The sequence below is a fragment of the Dermacentor albipictus genome, chromosome 5 (assembly GCF_038994185.2).
Source record: "Dermacentor albipictus isolate Rhodes 1998 colony chromosome 5, USDA_Dalb.pri_finalv2, whole genome shotgun sequence".
Lineage (NCBI taxonomy): Eukaryota > Metazoa > Arthropoda > Arachnida > Ixodida > Ixodidae > Dermacentor > Dermacentor albipictus.
The window spans coordinates 14,829,692-14,845,957 of record NC_091825.1 but is presented as its reverse complement, the minus strand read 5'-3'; the positions used below and the strand labels follow the sequence as shown (position 1 = coordinate 14,845,957).

The 16,266-nt window shown below is 51.3% G+C and overlaps 1 long non-coding RNA gene and 1 pseudogene across 2 annotated transcripts in view; one reads left to right on the top strand and one right to left on the bottom strand.

The window, feature by feature from the left end:
* Positions 1-16,266, bottom strand: part of LOC135906592 (uncharacterized) — an 81,910-nt gene that overhangs the window by 10,358 nt on the left and 55,286 nt on the right. The window lies entirely within an intron of this gene.
* LOC135906599 (uncharacterized) lies at positions 11,216-14,809 on the top strand (annotated as a pseudogene).

Here is a 16,266-nt window from a genome sequence, read left to right as displayed (position 1 = left end):
TGTGCCGTAGGTCACCCTGCTAACGACTCATGCTTGCATGAGTCGTACCGTATGTCGTTCTTTTAACCCGTATTTTCGTTTGGCGAGTCTTCTTGCGAGGTTTGTGAGCTGGGTGACAGTTTCATTGAGTTTCTGGACAGTTGCGAGACCGACGCTATCCTCCTGGTGGGGGAGACACAGTGGCCAAAGTAAGTGTACCTTGGGTTTGAGTTTTCTCATCTGTCATGAGTACTAGGTCTGGCGTTTCTTGCCGAAGACATTAGCTAGTTCTTGAGCAGGAAGGCTTCTGACTTCTCCGGGGTATGGGGCAGGCTGGAAACTGTCAGCATATAATTATAAAATCCCCATTTCGCAATGAGGCGTGCTTTAGTGCGACACTCCGCAATAATTTTCAACACCTGATGTTCTTCAGCCAGCACCCGATGCACGGTACATGGGCCTTCTTGCATTTGGCCCCATAGAATTACGCATGCCGAGGCTGGGATTTGGTCTCACGCCCTCGAGATTCGCAGCGAAACGACAAAGCCCCGACGCTACCCCATTGGGTAAGACCACCAGGTGCTTCTCTGTCCAGCTGATGGCTTCTTGCAGCGCGCCCTGTAGCGGTCCCGGCCACGCTGCACGCTTCCAGATGGCAAGGTCATCGGCTTACAGTTGCGTTTACGTCTTTTTGATTTTTTTTCTTGTTTTTGCGCTGCGACAAGCCCATCATGGTAATACTTAAGAGGAGAGGTAACATTATTGACTTTGGAGGCGTTTCCTGGGACAGGGCCTTTATCTTGCCCGGCTTTAGGATGCCCAGGTCTACCGCCACCGTTGTACCCACGAAAAATGCGCGAACGTAGAGGAAAATTCTTTATCCGCACCTCGTATTCCTAAGGCTCCCTACTATCGCTTCATCAGCGGCAATGCCATAAGCTCCTTTTACGTGAAGTGCCATGTTATAGCTATTGCGATTGGTGCTCTATTCATCCATGACTTCCTCCCTAATTTATAAAAGTGTTTCGTGCACCGACAAGCTATGTAGAATGTCGAGTATGGTTCGGGAACGTAGCCTTCCTCTTTTATGTATAGGGCGGCTGACTGTTGATTACGATTCCTTCTTATAGTTGTGTGGCGCATGAGTTGAGGAAAATAGGGCGTGGGTTCTGGATGGAGGAGAAATAAAAAAATCAGTTTCGGCATAAGGGTGAAGCAAAGAATGCCATAACAACATGTTATAATACTACACGAAGTGTAAGGCTCGTAGCTTCAGTGGCAGTATACATTGCAGTAAACATAAGATTACTAAGGAAACACGCGTGGTGTAACTTGTGTAGACCCATGAACCGAGATAACTCGGTGACCACTAGCAGTATAGGTTAGAACTACAGGGTCTTGTGGGCGTTCTGGCCTGGTGTTGACCTCGCGTTTGCGTAGTACGGCACGATGACGACGTGTGATGACGTGTGCGTCAGCTTCGTGCTCCTAAACTGCAGGGCTTTGTCTACATTGTCACTTTGCCTCGGCCTCCTCTTCTGGGCTTTGAGGTGTGCTTCTGCGCTTTGAGTGCTTCTGGGCTTTGAGGTGCAGCGTGCCTCGTACACAAAGCAGCACATAACTTCTGCATCCAAGCTAACGGAGTGGTCCTTGCGCGCATGCGGACCCGCCTTGGATCATTGCGATTAGCGTTTCGTTGGAGTTTCTCGGCTGGCGTCCTGAAAGCAGACGGAGCCATGTTTGCGCGATGTTTGGGACGCGTTCCTTCGCGGCGGAAGCCATGAAACAGAGGCATTATTCTGATTTGCCATACCTTTGCTACTGCGTGCGATAAAGCGATGACACAAGGAAGAGAGGGTTATTATTGTCTGCATAGCCTGCGTAGGTTGTATTTCAATTCGTTCGAGGAAGCAAAGTTGTTGAAACTGAGGTCTCAGAATAACAGCTTCTTCGGCGCAGCAATCTCTCCTATTTAACCAGGAACACGCCTAAACATATTTCGCCACGTGGGGTTCAACTTATCAAGAACAAAATCATACAGTCTGTGTGAGCAGTATTCTTCATACAACGTAATAAAACTCAAGAAAAAAGCATTTTTTGCGTGATAATCGGTGACATTGAAAACTTTCCTGGAGTGTTCATAAAACTCACCAAGCGCTTCACCACGTAGGCTTACACGTAGGGAATTCTTAAAGAAGTTTTATTCTAGTTTACTCAGGCATGTCATCATCATCATCATCAGCAGCAGCAGCAGCAGCCTGGTTATGCCCACTGCAGGGCAAAGGCTTCTGCCATACTTCTCCATCTACCCCGGTCATGTACTAATTGTGGCCATGTTGCCCCTGCAAACTTCTTAATCTCGTCCGCCCACCTAACTTTCTGCCGCCCTCTGCTACGCTTCCCTTCCATTGGAATCCATTCCGTAACTCCTAATGACCATTGGTTATCTTCCCTCCTCATTACGTGTCCTGCCCATGCCCATTTCTTTTTCTTGATTTCAACTAAGATGTCATTAACTCGCGTTTGTTCCTTCACCCAATCTGCTCTTTTCTTAACCCTTAACGTTACGCCCATCATTCTTCTTTCCATAGCTCGTTGCATCGTCCACAATTTAAGTAGAACCTTTCTCGTAAGCCTCCAGGTTTCTGCCCCGTATGGTAGTACTGGTAGGACAGAGATGTTATAAACTTTTCTCTTGAGGGATAATGGCAACCTGCTGTTCATGATCTGAGAATGCCTGCCAAACGCCCCCCAGCCCATTCTTATTCTTCTGATTATTTCAGTCTCATGATCCGGATCCGCAGTCACTACCTGTCCTAAGTAGATCTATTCCCTTACCACTTGCAGTGCCTCACTACCTATTGTAAACTGCTGTTCTCTTCCGAGACTGTTAAACATTACTTTAGTTTTCTGCAGATTAATTTTTAGACCCACCCTTCGGCTTTGCCTCTCCAGGTCAGTGAGCATGCATTGCAGTTGGTCCCCTGAGTAACTAAGCAAGGCAATATCATCAGCGAATCGCAAGTTACTAAGGTATTCTCCATTAACTCTTATCCCCAATTCTTCCCAATCCAGGTCTCTGAATACCTCCTGTAAGCAGGCTGTGAATAGCATTGGAGAGATCGTATGTCCCTGCCTGACGCCTTTCTTTATTGGGTTTTTGTTGCTTACTTTATGGAAGACTATGGTAGCTGTGGAGCCGCTATAGATACATTTCAGTATTTTTACATACGGCTCGTGTACACCCCGATTCCGCAATGCCTCCGTGAGTGCTGAGGTTTCGACTGAATCAAACGCTTTCTCGTAATTAATGAAAGCTACATAAAAAGGTTGGTTATATTCCGCACATTTTTCTATCACCTGATTGATAGTGTGAATATGGTCTATTGTTGAGTAGCCTTTACGGAATCCTACCTGGTCCTTTGGTTGACGGAAGTCTAAGGTGTTCCTGATTCTATTTGCAATTACCTTAGTAAATACTTTGTAGGCAACGGACAGTAAACTGATCGGTCTATAATTTTTCAAGTCTTTGGCGTCCCCTTTCTTATGGATTGGGGTTATGTTAGCGTTTTTCCAAGATTCGGGTACGCTCGAAGTCATAAGGCATTGCGTATACAGGTTGGCCAGTTTCTCTAGAACAATCTGCCCACTATAGTTCAACAAATCTGCTGTTACCTGATCCTCCCCAGCTGCCTTGCCCCTTTGCATAGCTTCCAAGGCTTTCTTTACTTCTTGCGGCGTTACCTGTGGGATTTTGAATTCCTGTAGACTATTCTCTCTTCCATTATCGTCGTGGGTGCCACTGGTACTGTATAAATCTCTATAAAACTCCTCAGCCACTTGAAGTATCTCATCCATATTAGTAATGATATTGACGGGTTTGTCTCTTAACGCATACATCTGATTCTTGCCAATTCCTAGTTTCTTCTTCACTGCTTTTAGGCTTCCTCCGTTGTTGAGAGCATGTTCAATTCTATCCATATTATACTTCCTTATGTCAGGTGTCTTACGCTTGTTGATTAACTTCGAATGCTCCGTTCAAATTTTATTCCCGTTTATTTATTACTGCCAAAGTCTTTCTTAGCGACCTACCACCACGTTTCCGTATCGGGAATGTCTCTACCGTCATTCGCCGGTCTGTGCACGTGATTGTGCAGCCTAAGCAGGGCGAAGCCCCGACCTCGATAGCAAAGCTTAGCGTTACGATTGAGCTTCTCCGAAGCATTGGACGCCATACGTGCGGGCGCGGCGAAATTTGCGCCACCATTAACAGCTTTCACGCAGTGTAGGGGCCTGTACATGACATCCCACGGGCAGCAACACGCTGCCGGTAAGGATCCGCGCCAGTAAAATAATGCCGCTTTCAGTTTTCAGCTCTGGTGTTGCTTTGCACTTTTATATTTATTACTCCTATTAGTTTAAAATGTAACGCTCAAATAATTGAGCGTTACATTCCATGACGTAAGTTTTTGGGCGGCAATTCTGAATATTGTGGCGATTAATTTAGACATGAAGGTAAGACCTTGTTTGAGCGACTTTAGTGATAGAATATTCTAGCAGTCTAGCCCGCATATACATCATGCGATAAAGCATGGCATGGCATAAAGCAGAATACCGGCTATATCTCCATATATGAAAATCGGATACATGAAATCGTGACTCTGGATGAGCGTCTCTTTTTCTTAAATATCGCAAGAAATGGCAGTCATAATGACAGGACGATGGGGAACCAGCGCTGGAGTTTTCACGACACCTACAGCGCCGCCCTGGCGGTCAGAACGTTCACAACTGAGCCGCTCCCGCGGACGAAAATTGCTACTGGTAGTGGCGTTGCGTGCGCTGAAAGTCGAAGGAAAACAAAAGGACGCCGACGATACTGTTGCGTATACAAGTGCCGCAACTACGTCGGCATGACGGAGGATGTATCCTTCTGCGTCTTACCATCTAAACCCTACGAACATGAATGGAGGTGGCGTGGGATCTAAGCAGTCAGGTGAGCGGAGTAAGTTCCTGTCTTGTCGCCCTGTCAAGCGGTGTCGGGCTGGTTTCTGAATCGAATTTCACGTGTGTGCTTGGTTTATTCGATAGTGAAGGCGGTCAGCCGTGGTAGCCAGTACCAAACAGCAGAATGTGCAGTCGGCATTTCGTCGGAAACAAAATTAGTAATAGCATGCACCATCCGGCATATGTACCAACCATTTTTCCTTCGCAATACCACCGCCAAGCCCCTTCCAGTGCCACCGCACGAAGCGAACGATACGAAAAGTAAGTATTATCCATTCATTGCCAACAATTATGTGAGAGGGAAGCTGCCTTGTAATACGAGTTGTGTGCGCATACTGCCGGCGCACGCGCGACTAATCCGCCTATGTGTTTTTTAAGATGCGCATGCGGATGATGACTCGGCGCTGAGATGCATCCGGTAAATTTATGTAATCAGTGTTAAATGTAGCCAGCGTTGTTACGGATCCAGCAGCGGAGCACTCAAACCCTTGCTTGCGCGAGTCAGCTGATGCGATAAAGCTTTCTGTAGTGTTATCGAGCCCACGGGATGTAGCGTTATCGAGCCCGCGTGATGTATACCATGAGCAAGACAGATTACACGTGTCGCACTCTTGCTATCATGTACAGTCATGTGACCTTTTCTGTGTCGTTATAAAACTAACGACACCAAGCAATAAAGCGTTCTTTGATCTGCCACTACCCGCCGGCTACATTCCGTTACTTCAGTGGCGACGAGGGTGGGACAGGACCGGCTCCACGATGACGTCCAGGCCACCTGAGTTCAACGACACCACCAGTAGCTGGAACACTTACCGGGTCCATTTGGAAGCCTTTTTTGAGGGCCACAGCATCGCAGATCCAGGGAAACAGCGTGCGCTTCTTGTGTCAGCACTAAGTGACAACGTGGTTCGCGTACTTCAAGGCCAGTGCCAGTCAGAATTGGTGAACCACCTGAGCTATGAGGCCGTCGTACAGCACAAGGACAACCACTTCGATCCCCAAGTCCACGAGATAGCAGCAAGCTATGCTTTTTTCATGTGGAAGCAAGCGGAAAGCGAAAAGGTACGGGACTACATAACCGACCTGAGACGTCTTGCAAAAGATTGCAGTTTCGATAACTTTTTGGATCGCATGTTGAGGGATCGGATTGTCTGCGGAATCCGTGATGAACAAGCTCGACGACACATGTTGTCTCAGAAGAAGTTGACCTTGGCAGAGGCCTAAGCTTTCGCTCTAGCAGCGGAAACCGCAGAAACAAATGTCCGGGCTATGCAAGAAAGGAGGTTCAACGATAACGGTGCTGCGAACTTCATACAGAAGCACAGGATAAATCCGCAGAAGTCCGGACGTGGAGATGGATCCATGACTGGGTCTACTCAATGCCCGAGATGTGGCTCGAATCATGTTTCGGAAGTGTGCAGACACAAGAAAGCGACGTGCTACAAGTGCGGCAGGAAGGGACACCTGGCAAGGATGTGCTCTAGTGGTCGCGCTAACCCCTCAGGCACGTACGCTGTGAAAGAGCTAGACGGCAGTGACGAAAGCGGAGAAGAAATGCTCTACGCTTTGGTGGCTCACAGATACAGTAGTAACGAGTCCGCACGGCCATTCGAAAGGGATTTCATCTGGGAAGGCCGCAAACTGCGCATGTTGGTTGATACAGGATCCACTATCAGCGTAATTCCAAGGACGTTATTCGAAAACCATCGCGAATGGTGGCCGACATTGGAGAAAACTTCACTGCGGCTGACATGCTTCCTGGGGCCTCTACCGGTCCTTGGCCGAGTGGCCATGAAAGTCGAATGCGATAATACGCAAGTAGACAGCTCGCTGGTGGTAGTGGATTGCGACGGGCCTCTGTTGTGCGGCCGGAACACCATCCAAGCCTTTCGGAGTGCTGGCATACCGCTACTGGAAGAATGCGCGCCACAGAGCGTAAATGTGGTTCACTGCGACGCAGCGACAGCGAAACTTTTGGCTAAATTTCCGGAAATTTTCGAGGAGAAGTTGGGGTGTTGCAAGGGGCTGCCCGTGAAACTACACGAAAAGGAGGCCGCTGTACCACGCTTTCTCAAGGCTCGACCAGTGCCGTACGCGCTTCGGGAAAAGGTGTCTGCCGAAATTGACCGCCAAGTACAGGAGGGAGTGCTTTCACCAGTGAGAGTTTCCGAGTGGGCTGCGCCCGTCGTGCCCGTAGTCAAGCGAAACAGTGATATTAGACTGTGCGGTGACTTCAAGCTAACCGTTAATCAGGCGACACATCTGGAACAGTACCCGTTACCGAAAATTGAGGACATCTTCGCATCTTTGTACGGGGGGGAGTTGTTCACCACTTTGGATTTGCGGCATGCGTATAATCAACTTCCACTGGACGACGAGGCACGAGCAATGGCCGTGTTGAACGCACACAAAGGGTTGTTTGCATACAACCGCCTCGCGTTCGGAATTGCATCGGCTCCGGCTTTGTTCCAGCGCCGCCTCGAGTCCGTTCTGCAAGGCCTCCCGCGCGTCAAGGTGTACTTGGATGACATCATTATAGACGAAAAGCAGAACGACAACTCAACTCTCCGGCAAGTCCTCGAGCGGCTGCGCGACAATGGACTCAAGTTGAACCGTGACAAATGCAGGTACCGCGAGAAGCAAGTTTCGTTTTTGGGCCACAAGATCGACGCAACTGGCCTGCACCCTCCTGAGAATATGGAAGCCATCACCGACGCACCAAGACCGGAGACGGTGAGCCAGCTAAAATCCTTTTTGGGATTGCTCACTTATTACGCCAAGTTTTTGCCTAACCTTGCAGCCACGTTAGACCCACTCTATAGGCTGCTGGCTAAAGGAGTTCGATGGCAATGGAAAGCCGAACACGAGAAAGCCTTCCAGGCAGCCAAGCGCGCTATGGTGGCAGCGGAACTACTCGTGCACTACGACCCCGAAAAGCCGTTGCGGCTTGAATGCGATGCCTCGCCAGTTGGAGTTGGCGCGGTGCTGTCACACCGAATTGGGAACACAGACTATCCCATATCGTTCCGTTCGAGGGCACTGACACCTGCTGAGCGGAATTACTCGCAATTGGAGAAAGAAGCATTGGCCTTGGTGTTCGGCGTTACTAAGTTTACAGATTACCTGCTGGCGAAGCATTTTACTCTGGTGACGGATCACAAACCATTGACAGGACAGTTTCACCCGGAGAGGCCGATACCGCACATGGCAGCAGCGAGAATTCAACGATGGGTATTGCTACTGTCGGCTTACCATTATGACCTCGAGTACCGCCAAGGACAGCTAAATGCTAACGCAGACGCTCTCAGTCGCCTTCCACTGCCGTGCTTAGGTGACCGAAGAGGGCAAGAACCCATGGAATACGTGCTTTATACGCAGAGCCTAAGTTCCATGACCCTTTCCGCTCAGCACTTAGCGGAACTGAGCCGATCGGACGATACGCTTCATCAGATCAGGGGGTGGATCACACATGGCTGGCCGCGGCAGTTATCGGTAGCACAGCAACACCTGATGCCGTACTTTTCTCGCCGTAACGAGCTCACGGCCTGTCACGATCTGCTTTACTGGGGCCATCGAGTAGTGCTGCCAGACGCGGCGCGACGATGCATGCTAAAGGAACTGCACGAAAGTCACCCCGGTATCAGTGCCATGAAGCGCACAGCGTGAGCGCTTTTTTGGTATCCTGGACTAGATAGGGACATCGAAGTGTTGGTTAAAAGCTGACCTCAGTGTATACAATGTTGGCCCATGCTGGCTGCTGAAGTTCCGTCTCCATGGCCGGCGAGCAACAAACCATGGTGCAGGTTGCATATGGACTTCGCGGGCCCCATCAGTGGCTTCCAAGTTTTTGTGTTGGTGGATGCCGAGACGAAGTGGATTGAGGCCATACCTTTGAAGACCGCCACAGCGGAAACGACCATTCAAGTACTTCAAGGTATTTTCGCACGTTTTGGCCGGCCCTACTGCTTAGTGTCTGATAACGGACCACAGTTTTCAAGTGCCGCTCTGTCCAGTTTCTTGAAGGAAAGCCAAGTGAAACACATCAGAACAGCCCCATACCATCCTCAGTCAAATGGTTTGGCGGAACGGGCTGTACGGACAGTAAAGGAAGGGCTTCGGAAGAATCCGGCAGGTACATTGCAGGAGCGACTAATCAAGTTTTTATTTCTTTATAGAACGACACCATTGGAAGGAAGAAAATCGCCCGCCGAACTGCTGTTGGGCTTCCGTCCCCGAACCAGGCTGACAGCTTCACTGACAGACAAAAACGTGACAGAAAATGATTGTTCCGGTGAACCTGTTCTAGGAGCAGCAACAACACCTACACGGTATCAACCTGGCAGGCAAGTATGGTCACGCCAGTTTCAGTCTGCTCGGAAGTGGATGCCGGCGACAGTAGTGTCCACGACGGGAGCACGCATGGTTACATTGGAAATACCGGAGGGACCGCAGCGGAGCCACGTAGACCAACTCCGGCCACGGCTCGGCACAGAATCGTCACCTAGCAAGCCGAGCGAAGTCCAGACCGGCGACGAAGCTCAGTGTAGCGCCGAGCAGGCCACAGCTCATGAAGGTTCGGACGCACGGGTTGTCTGCTCTCAAGCCGAAGACCAACAGCCACCACGTCGTTCGGCTCGCCTACGGAAGCCCCCAGACCGTCTCACTCACTCCAGCTTAGGGGGAAGGGATGTAGTGTTATCGAGCACGCGTGATGTAGCGTTATCAAGCCCGCGTCCTCGATATATAGCATGAGCTCGGTATAGCATGAGCAAGACAGATTACACGTGTCGCACTCTTGCTATCATGTCCAGTCATGTGACCTTTTCTGTTTCGTTATAAAACTAACGACACCAAGCAATAAAGCGTTCTTTGATCTGCCACTACCCGCCGGCTACGTTCCGTTACTTCACTTTCTTCTCCATTGACTGCTGTGGCGAAGTAACATCAGAATTTTTTATGTCTAGCCAGAGAAATATGGAAAGTCTTCAGGCCAACTAATACTTCCGAAACCATAGCGCAGCACGACCGGAGCCACAGCTGCTCGATTTGCGAGGCAGGCAGCCCCGCACGCATGGCAACGGCACACAGCGCAACCATTGAAGAAACACACGTGCTCGCCGCGACACACTGTGAAAAATATATAACGCTTCAAAAGCTTTTTTCGTCATTTGTTCACTTGATGGCGCTAGCTTCTTTACGAAAACTGTCCACTTGAAGCGGCGCGAAAACGGAAACATACGAACTATAATACGGCCGCGAACGTGTGTGTCGTCTGGTCGAGCGGCTGGGATATGCCGCGTTTCGTCGCCAGGCGGCGTGCAACGCACTCTTTTCGACGCGCCGCCTATCCAGCGCTGGTTCCCCATGGCACGCAAGAAGTATTTACCGAATCGTCCTAATATTTATCTAGACTTCGTACTCGTAATTCCCTTCTGAAGGAGTGCTCCTAACAAAAATGTGTGACATTCACCTCCATGTGCCACTAATTCACTAATGCGGCGGAATGCCATCTGCTACCAGCGCTTGAGCCACGCCGGTGCCTCCGAAGCACCATCAGCTCGTGGTGAATGGCTTCTGCCCAAAGTCAAACGAAAAAGCGCAATGCAGTCATCACGCACTGCGCTTTCTAATACAGGACGAAAGTGCTGCGCTAAGTGAACTAGTGGAGAGGGCGCGGTGACAAGGAAGCTGACAAAATGCTGGCGCCGCTTGGCACACTGACTGCGTACCTTTGTTTTTGGGGCCGAAGAAGCTTCTCTTTCCCAAGTGACTATTGTCATCGACCGTTCGTTTTTCGGTAATGATATGCACTGTATCAGGATTGGCTGACATATTCTCTTACGAACAATTCTAGTTTAAGCGATTTTTTGTCAACGCGGGCCTTGAATTCATGCTTGATTGCGGTTCAGGCTTAGAGTTATTCTTGACGCAAGCAGCAGGAATAAACAGCCCTCCTGTTATTTCTGTTGTTTTATTTTCCCCACTTCAGGTCTTGAACAACACCAAGATAGAAGCAGCACAAATCCTCTGGACGCCGGGACACGAGTCTCTCACGGGGAACCAGGCGGCGCACGCCGCGGCTCGAGATCATGCACACCGAGCCATCTCCGACGCGCAGAGAACACGTACCAACGACTGTGACGAGGATGATGAACGCATATCCAAGAAGTACTCGGATATCTTGGCGCACTTCAGGAAGCAGAGGCGTTGCTACCCACCCGCGCATAAGACGATGAGTAGGGACCAAGCGGCAACCTGGAGAGGACTACAGGCTGGAACCTACCCACACGGAACACTGCTGCACGCCATGTACCCGGGCATCTACGGGCGAGACTGCAAGTTCTGCCTGCAGGACACGCCCAACACCTTGCGCCATATGGTGCTTGGATGCAGGAATAATGGAGAAGCACCACCATCATCATCGCCACCAGGCGATAACATGCAGAAAGAGGCGGATTCAGAAGAATTAGAAGACCAGTGGGAGGCTCTGCTGGTGACGCAAGATCCTGACAGCCAGCTGCGGTTGGTGCACAGGGCTCGGGGCGGCGGCAGCGAGCCATGGCTACCTGGACTGAGGAGGCCACCCACCTTTGGGCTCAGGAAGCCTGGTCTCACAATAAAGTTTGTTTCTCTCTCTCTCTTCTTGCCTCAAATGGAATCCTAACAGCCCATATCTACCGCGGGGTGTCATTAGGGTTCTAGCACTGAGCACGAAGTCGACAGTTTGAGGTACGTTGGGGGCGAAATGAAAACACGTTTGTACGCTTGTGCTTAGATGCAAGTAATGAAATCATGGATGGTCAAACTTAATACTTAGTCCTTCAGTACACATTCCCTGCACTACGGCTATCACTTGCACGAAGGGGAGCCGGTTGATGGTATTTTTCATACTTCGCGGTCTCTCACTGCTCAATGGAAATACTAAACACGCGTTGTGCACATTGTTGAACACACGTCATTTTACGCCTTTCAGAATTTTAACGCGATAGCGTTAAGGAGCTCGTGTCGCAGAAAAGCCGGTGACGTCGGTGTGGGCGTCCGCGGCGTTGGCCGTAAGCGATAAATCACGGCAGGCACTTCATAAATAAAAAGCAACTTCCAAGATGGACTGGGTGGGAATCGAACCAGGCACTCCGGAGTGTGAGACGGAGACGCTACCAATCAGCCACGAGTTCGATGCTCGAAAGCAGTACAAAAGCGCGTCTAGTGAATGCGTTGTTGCCTTAGAAACGTGCCATAGAAAGTTATACTGCGGTGTATATCGGTAATTATGAGCATGTAACTTGCAGAAGTCGCAGTTACACGAGTAGCGAAGTACGTTTCCGCTACGTTTCTCCTGCGCTCTGCGCACATCCATCTTGCGGCAAACACAGAAGAACCCCTCCTCGCAATGTGCGGCTCTGCCCCGACACGTGGCGCGCCACTCGCCCTTGACGTTTCGCCGTGCACCCTCACGGGTTGCAGAATCAAGCGTCTTTCCTTTCTTTAGATCACTATCTTCGCTCGCCCGCTTCTCCCCTTCGGGCCGTGCGGGGGCCGGTGCGAGGATGCCCCAACACCCTTGCATTTAATAAGTTTTCTCGCTCTCTCCCCTTCCAACATCCAGATTGTGTCACTCGAACACTGGTGTTTAGGCGACGCGGCTCCTCTTTCCGCTCACAGCGCGATTGCTAGCTGCAGCGTCCGATGCGGGACGCCTCTGACGTGATCGCTGCGCCGTAGCGGTTCTGCTGGGAAAGCGTCCCCTGCGATGTGTGCCGAGCTGCTTCCGAGGAGTCATGCTTCTGCATAGTGCTCCCAAGCGAGATAGAGGACGATCCCATCAAGGCGTCAGCCCCATGGTCCCGTTCGCCTTCATGGCGCGTCGCGGCCCGGCTTTCTCCCTTCGAGTCACCGAGTTCTTTGGTTCATTCCGCTTGCTCAGGCGCACGCCGTGCCGAACGCTGCGTTGCTCGGCGCTCACCGCGTGATTCGCGAGTGCGAAGTCCGACGCGGGGCGCCTCATAAGTGATTGCTGCGCCATAGCGCATTGTCTTACACCCCTTGGCAGGTCGACGGGTGTTGTATTGCAGGGCCTTGCGCGCTCGCTCTTGAGACGCATGTGATGTAAGCGGTGCCGTCTACCAGTGCCGGGCGCACTACAGTGTCTTGCTCATCAGTGTCTTCCTCCCCGGCGAGTACTGATGGACCATCTCCGTCAACTGGTGTTCGACCACGAGGAAGGCCACGCAAGACGGAGGCACAGAAGGCGGAGACCAAAGCTCGCCATGCTGAGGCCATGCGACGAAAGCGGCGTGGGAACGCTGAGCTGCGGGAACGAGAGGTTCAGGCGAAAAGGCAACGGCGGACCGTGAGCCCGGAATTCAGGGCAAGGGAGGCCGAGGCAATGCGGCTTAAATGTGCCGAAGATGCATGCCGAACGGTCAGGGAAGCCGAAGCCAAACGGCAGCAACGACAATAAAACGCCGCGCTGAGAGCCAGGGAGGCTGAGATCAAACGCCAGCGCGGTGACTTGAATACCCAAACACGAGCGCGGGAAGCTGAGGTCAGGTGAGAACAGCGGCAAGAAAATCCTGATTTTAGGGCTCGTGAAGCTGAAGTCAAGCGTCAGCAGCGACAAGAAGACCCCGAGTACAGAGCACGTGCGGCCGAGGCCCGGCGCTAACAGCGGCAAGAAGATGCTGGACTGAGGGCAAGTGAAGCTGAGGCCAAGCGTCAGCAGCGACAAGAACACCCCGAGTATAGAGCACGTGAGGCCGAGGCCCGGCGCCAACAGCGGCAAGATGATGCTGGACAGAGGGCGCGTGAAGCTGAGGCCAAGCGTCAGCAGCGGCAGGAAGACCCCGAGTTCAGAGCATGTGAGGCCGAGGCCCGGTGCCAACAACGGCAGGAAAACTCGGAGTTGCGGACGAATGAGGCCCAAGCCAGACGACAACAGCGACAAGACTGTCCAGAAATTCGAGCCAGGGAAGCCGAGGCCAAGCGACTAAGGCGACGAGCCGAGGCAGAACAACGAGCGCGGGAAAGGTTAAGCCAGCACGCGAGTGCGACAAACATGTTTCACAAACGCTTCACACAGAATCCATTTGGCTACTCTTGCTCTGTGTGCGATCGGCTTTGGCACAAGAACGACCTAAAGCCTCTTTCAGAAGCGCATGCCACAGTGGTTGCCGACGTATTTTGGACGGATGTTTCTGGGTTCGAGGTGTGTCGCACTTGCATGCAGACCATCCGGTGAAATCACATTCCTAACTACTCCACTACGAATGGCTATGCGTACCCACCTAAGCCGGCGCATTTACGAAACATTGATCTCGTGTGTGAGCGACTTGTGTCACCGCGGATCCCTTTTATGCAGATTCGGAGGTTGCTGTACAGCAACAGCGGTCAGTTCGCCATCAGAGGTCCGATTGTGAACGTGCCTATCAACGTCTACACAACGGTCCAAATGCTGCCTCGAGATGTCGAAGAAGATCAAGCGTTGTGTGTTCACATTAAGCGCCGGATGATATACAAGAGTGCGTATATTCTTGGCATGGTCAAGAAGACTGAGTTGCTTCCCTGGCTTGTGTTCCTGGAGAAGTCTACGTTGTATCGCTACTATGGCATCCGAATCAGTCGAGAGAAGGCAGACAAATTGTGCGACAACGTGGTAGAGCCAAGCGACGAAAATTCCGAATGTATAGACGATCCTGTAGACCACCATAATCCGATGGAGACAGCATTGGCCATGTCGCTCGGTCAACAGACACTCATCATCGACGACAGCAACGTTCTGGTTGTGGCGCCAGGGGAAGGAATAACACTGCGTCAGCGTAGTCTATGATCAACACGCGGAGGAGCGGTCATTTCCACAAATATACCTCGGTGAGCCTCGAAATATCAGCCCAGACAGCAAGCCTAGTGTGTACACCATGGCATCGAGCGAGTGTCGGAGAACTGACCGCAGGGGTGCGACAGCTTACCACGTGCTTTATATGGCAGCCAAAGTTAAGCGTATGCGAGTTGCATCGTCGGTAAACGTCTTCTTCAGGAACACATCTGTCATGGCCGTTGTAACCAAGGCGCAGCTGAACGACTGAGAATTTGTCGAGAACGCGGTGGATCATGACATGGCGTTCATGAACGGTGTGCCAAACACGGTCCAGTACTGGCACCGACGCAAGCAGGACGTGTTTGCCATGATCCGCCAGCTCGGTAAGCCACCTGCGTTCCTTACTCTGTCTGCCTCTGAAATACACTGGGACGGATTGATGAGGCTCCTACAACGTCGTCACATAGATCCAAACCATCCGCAAGTGCCATTCGAAAAGCTCCGCCTCTGTGAAAAGTCCATGCTCGTGAGCGATGACCCGGTGGTGTGCTCAGTGTACTTCGATCAGATAGTGCGGGTGATAATGCAGATTCTGCAACACAAGACACTTTCTCCGTTCGCCCCCTATGTGGTCAAGGAGTACTTCAAACGCATTGAATTCCAGCATTGGGGAAGTGCCCACGCTCATCTGTTGCTCTGGCTCGAGAATGCGCCCAACGAGGAGCTTGGCCCGCAAATGCCCGAAACAGCCCGTATGGCCGAACATTTAATCTTTCTGGAGGCCGAAAGCCTTCATAGACCTCGCTGTCAGACGCACCAGCACAACACACGTGTTACAAGAATGGCAGAACACAACGTCGCTTTAACGCGCCTTTCTGGCCGATGGAAGAAACTCGAGTGATCATGCCACTTCCGCCTACCTATACTGAAGAAGAAAAGAAGTCTCGCACAAAGTTGAAGGAGAGATACAACAACATTCACACCGCTATTGAAACAACAGTCTACGAATCGATGGAGGATATGCGCCGCCACAATAACGTCGCAGATGCCGAAGAGTACATTACAATTGTACGTGCCGGCATTTCCCGCCCGACTCTGAAGTTGAAAAGGAATTGTGGTCAAGTTCACTTCAATTTCTTCAACCCGTGGGTAGCGTCTGTACTGAACTCTAATATGGACCTACAGATCGTCCTAGATGTGTACCCTTGTGCGGCATACGTGGTCAAATATGTGAACAAGGCAAACCGCGGCATGTCGAACCTGCACAAAGACCTCCGTGCAGTCGCGGACGAATCTCCACACTCGAGTGTAACCTACACCCAAGCACTCCGACAACTCAGCGTGAACATGCTGAAAGCAGTCGAGATGTCCGAGCAGGAGGCGGCCTGGTATCTGCTCGGCCTCGGCATGTCGCACGCGAGTCGCGTCATGGTCACAGCCAACACCTCGTGGCCGGAGGAATGAGTTCG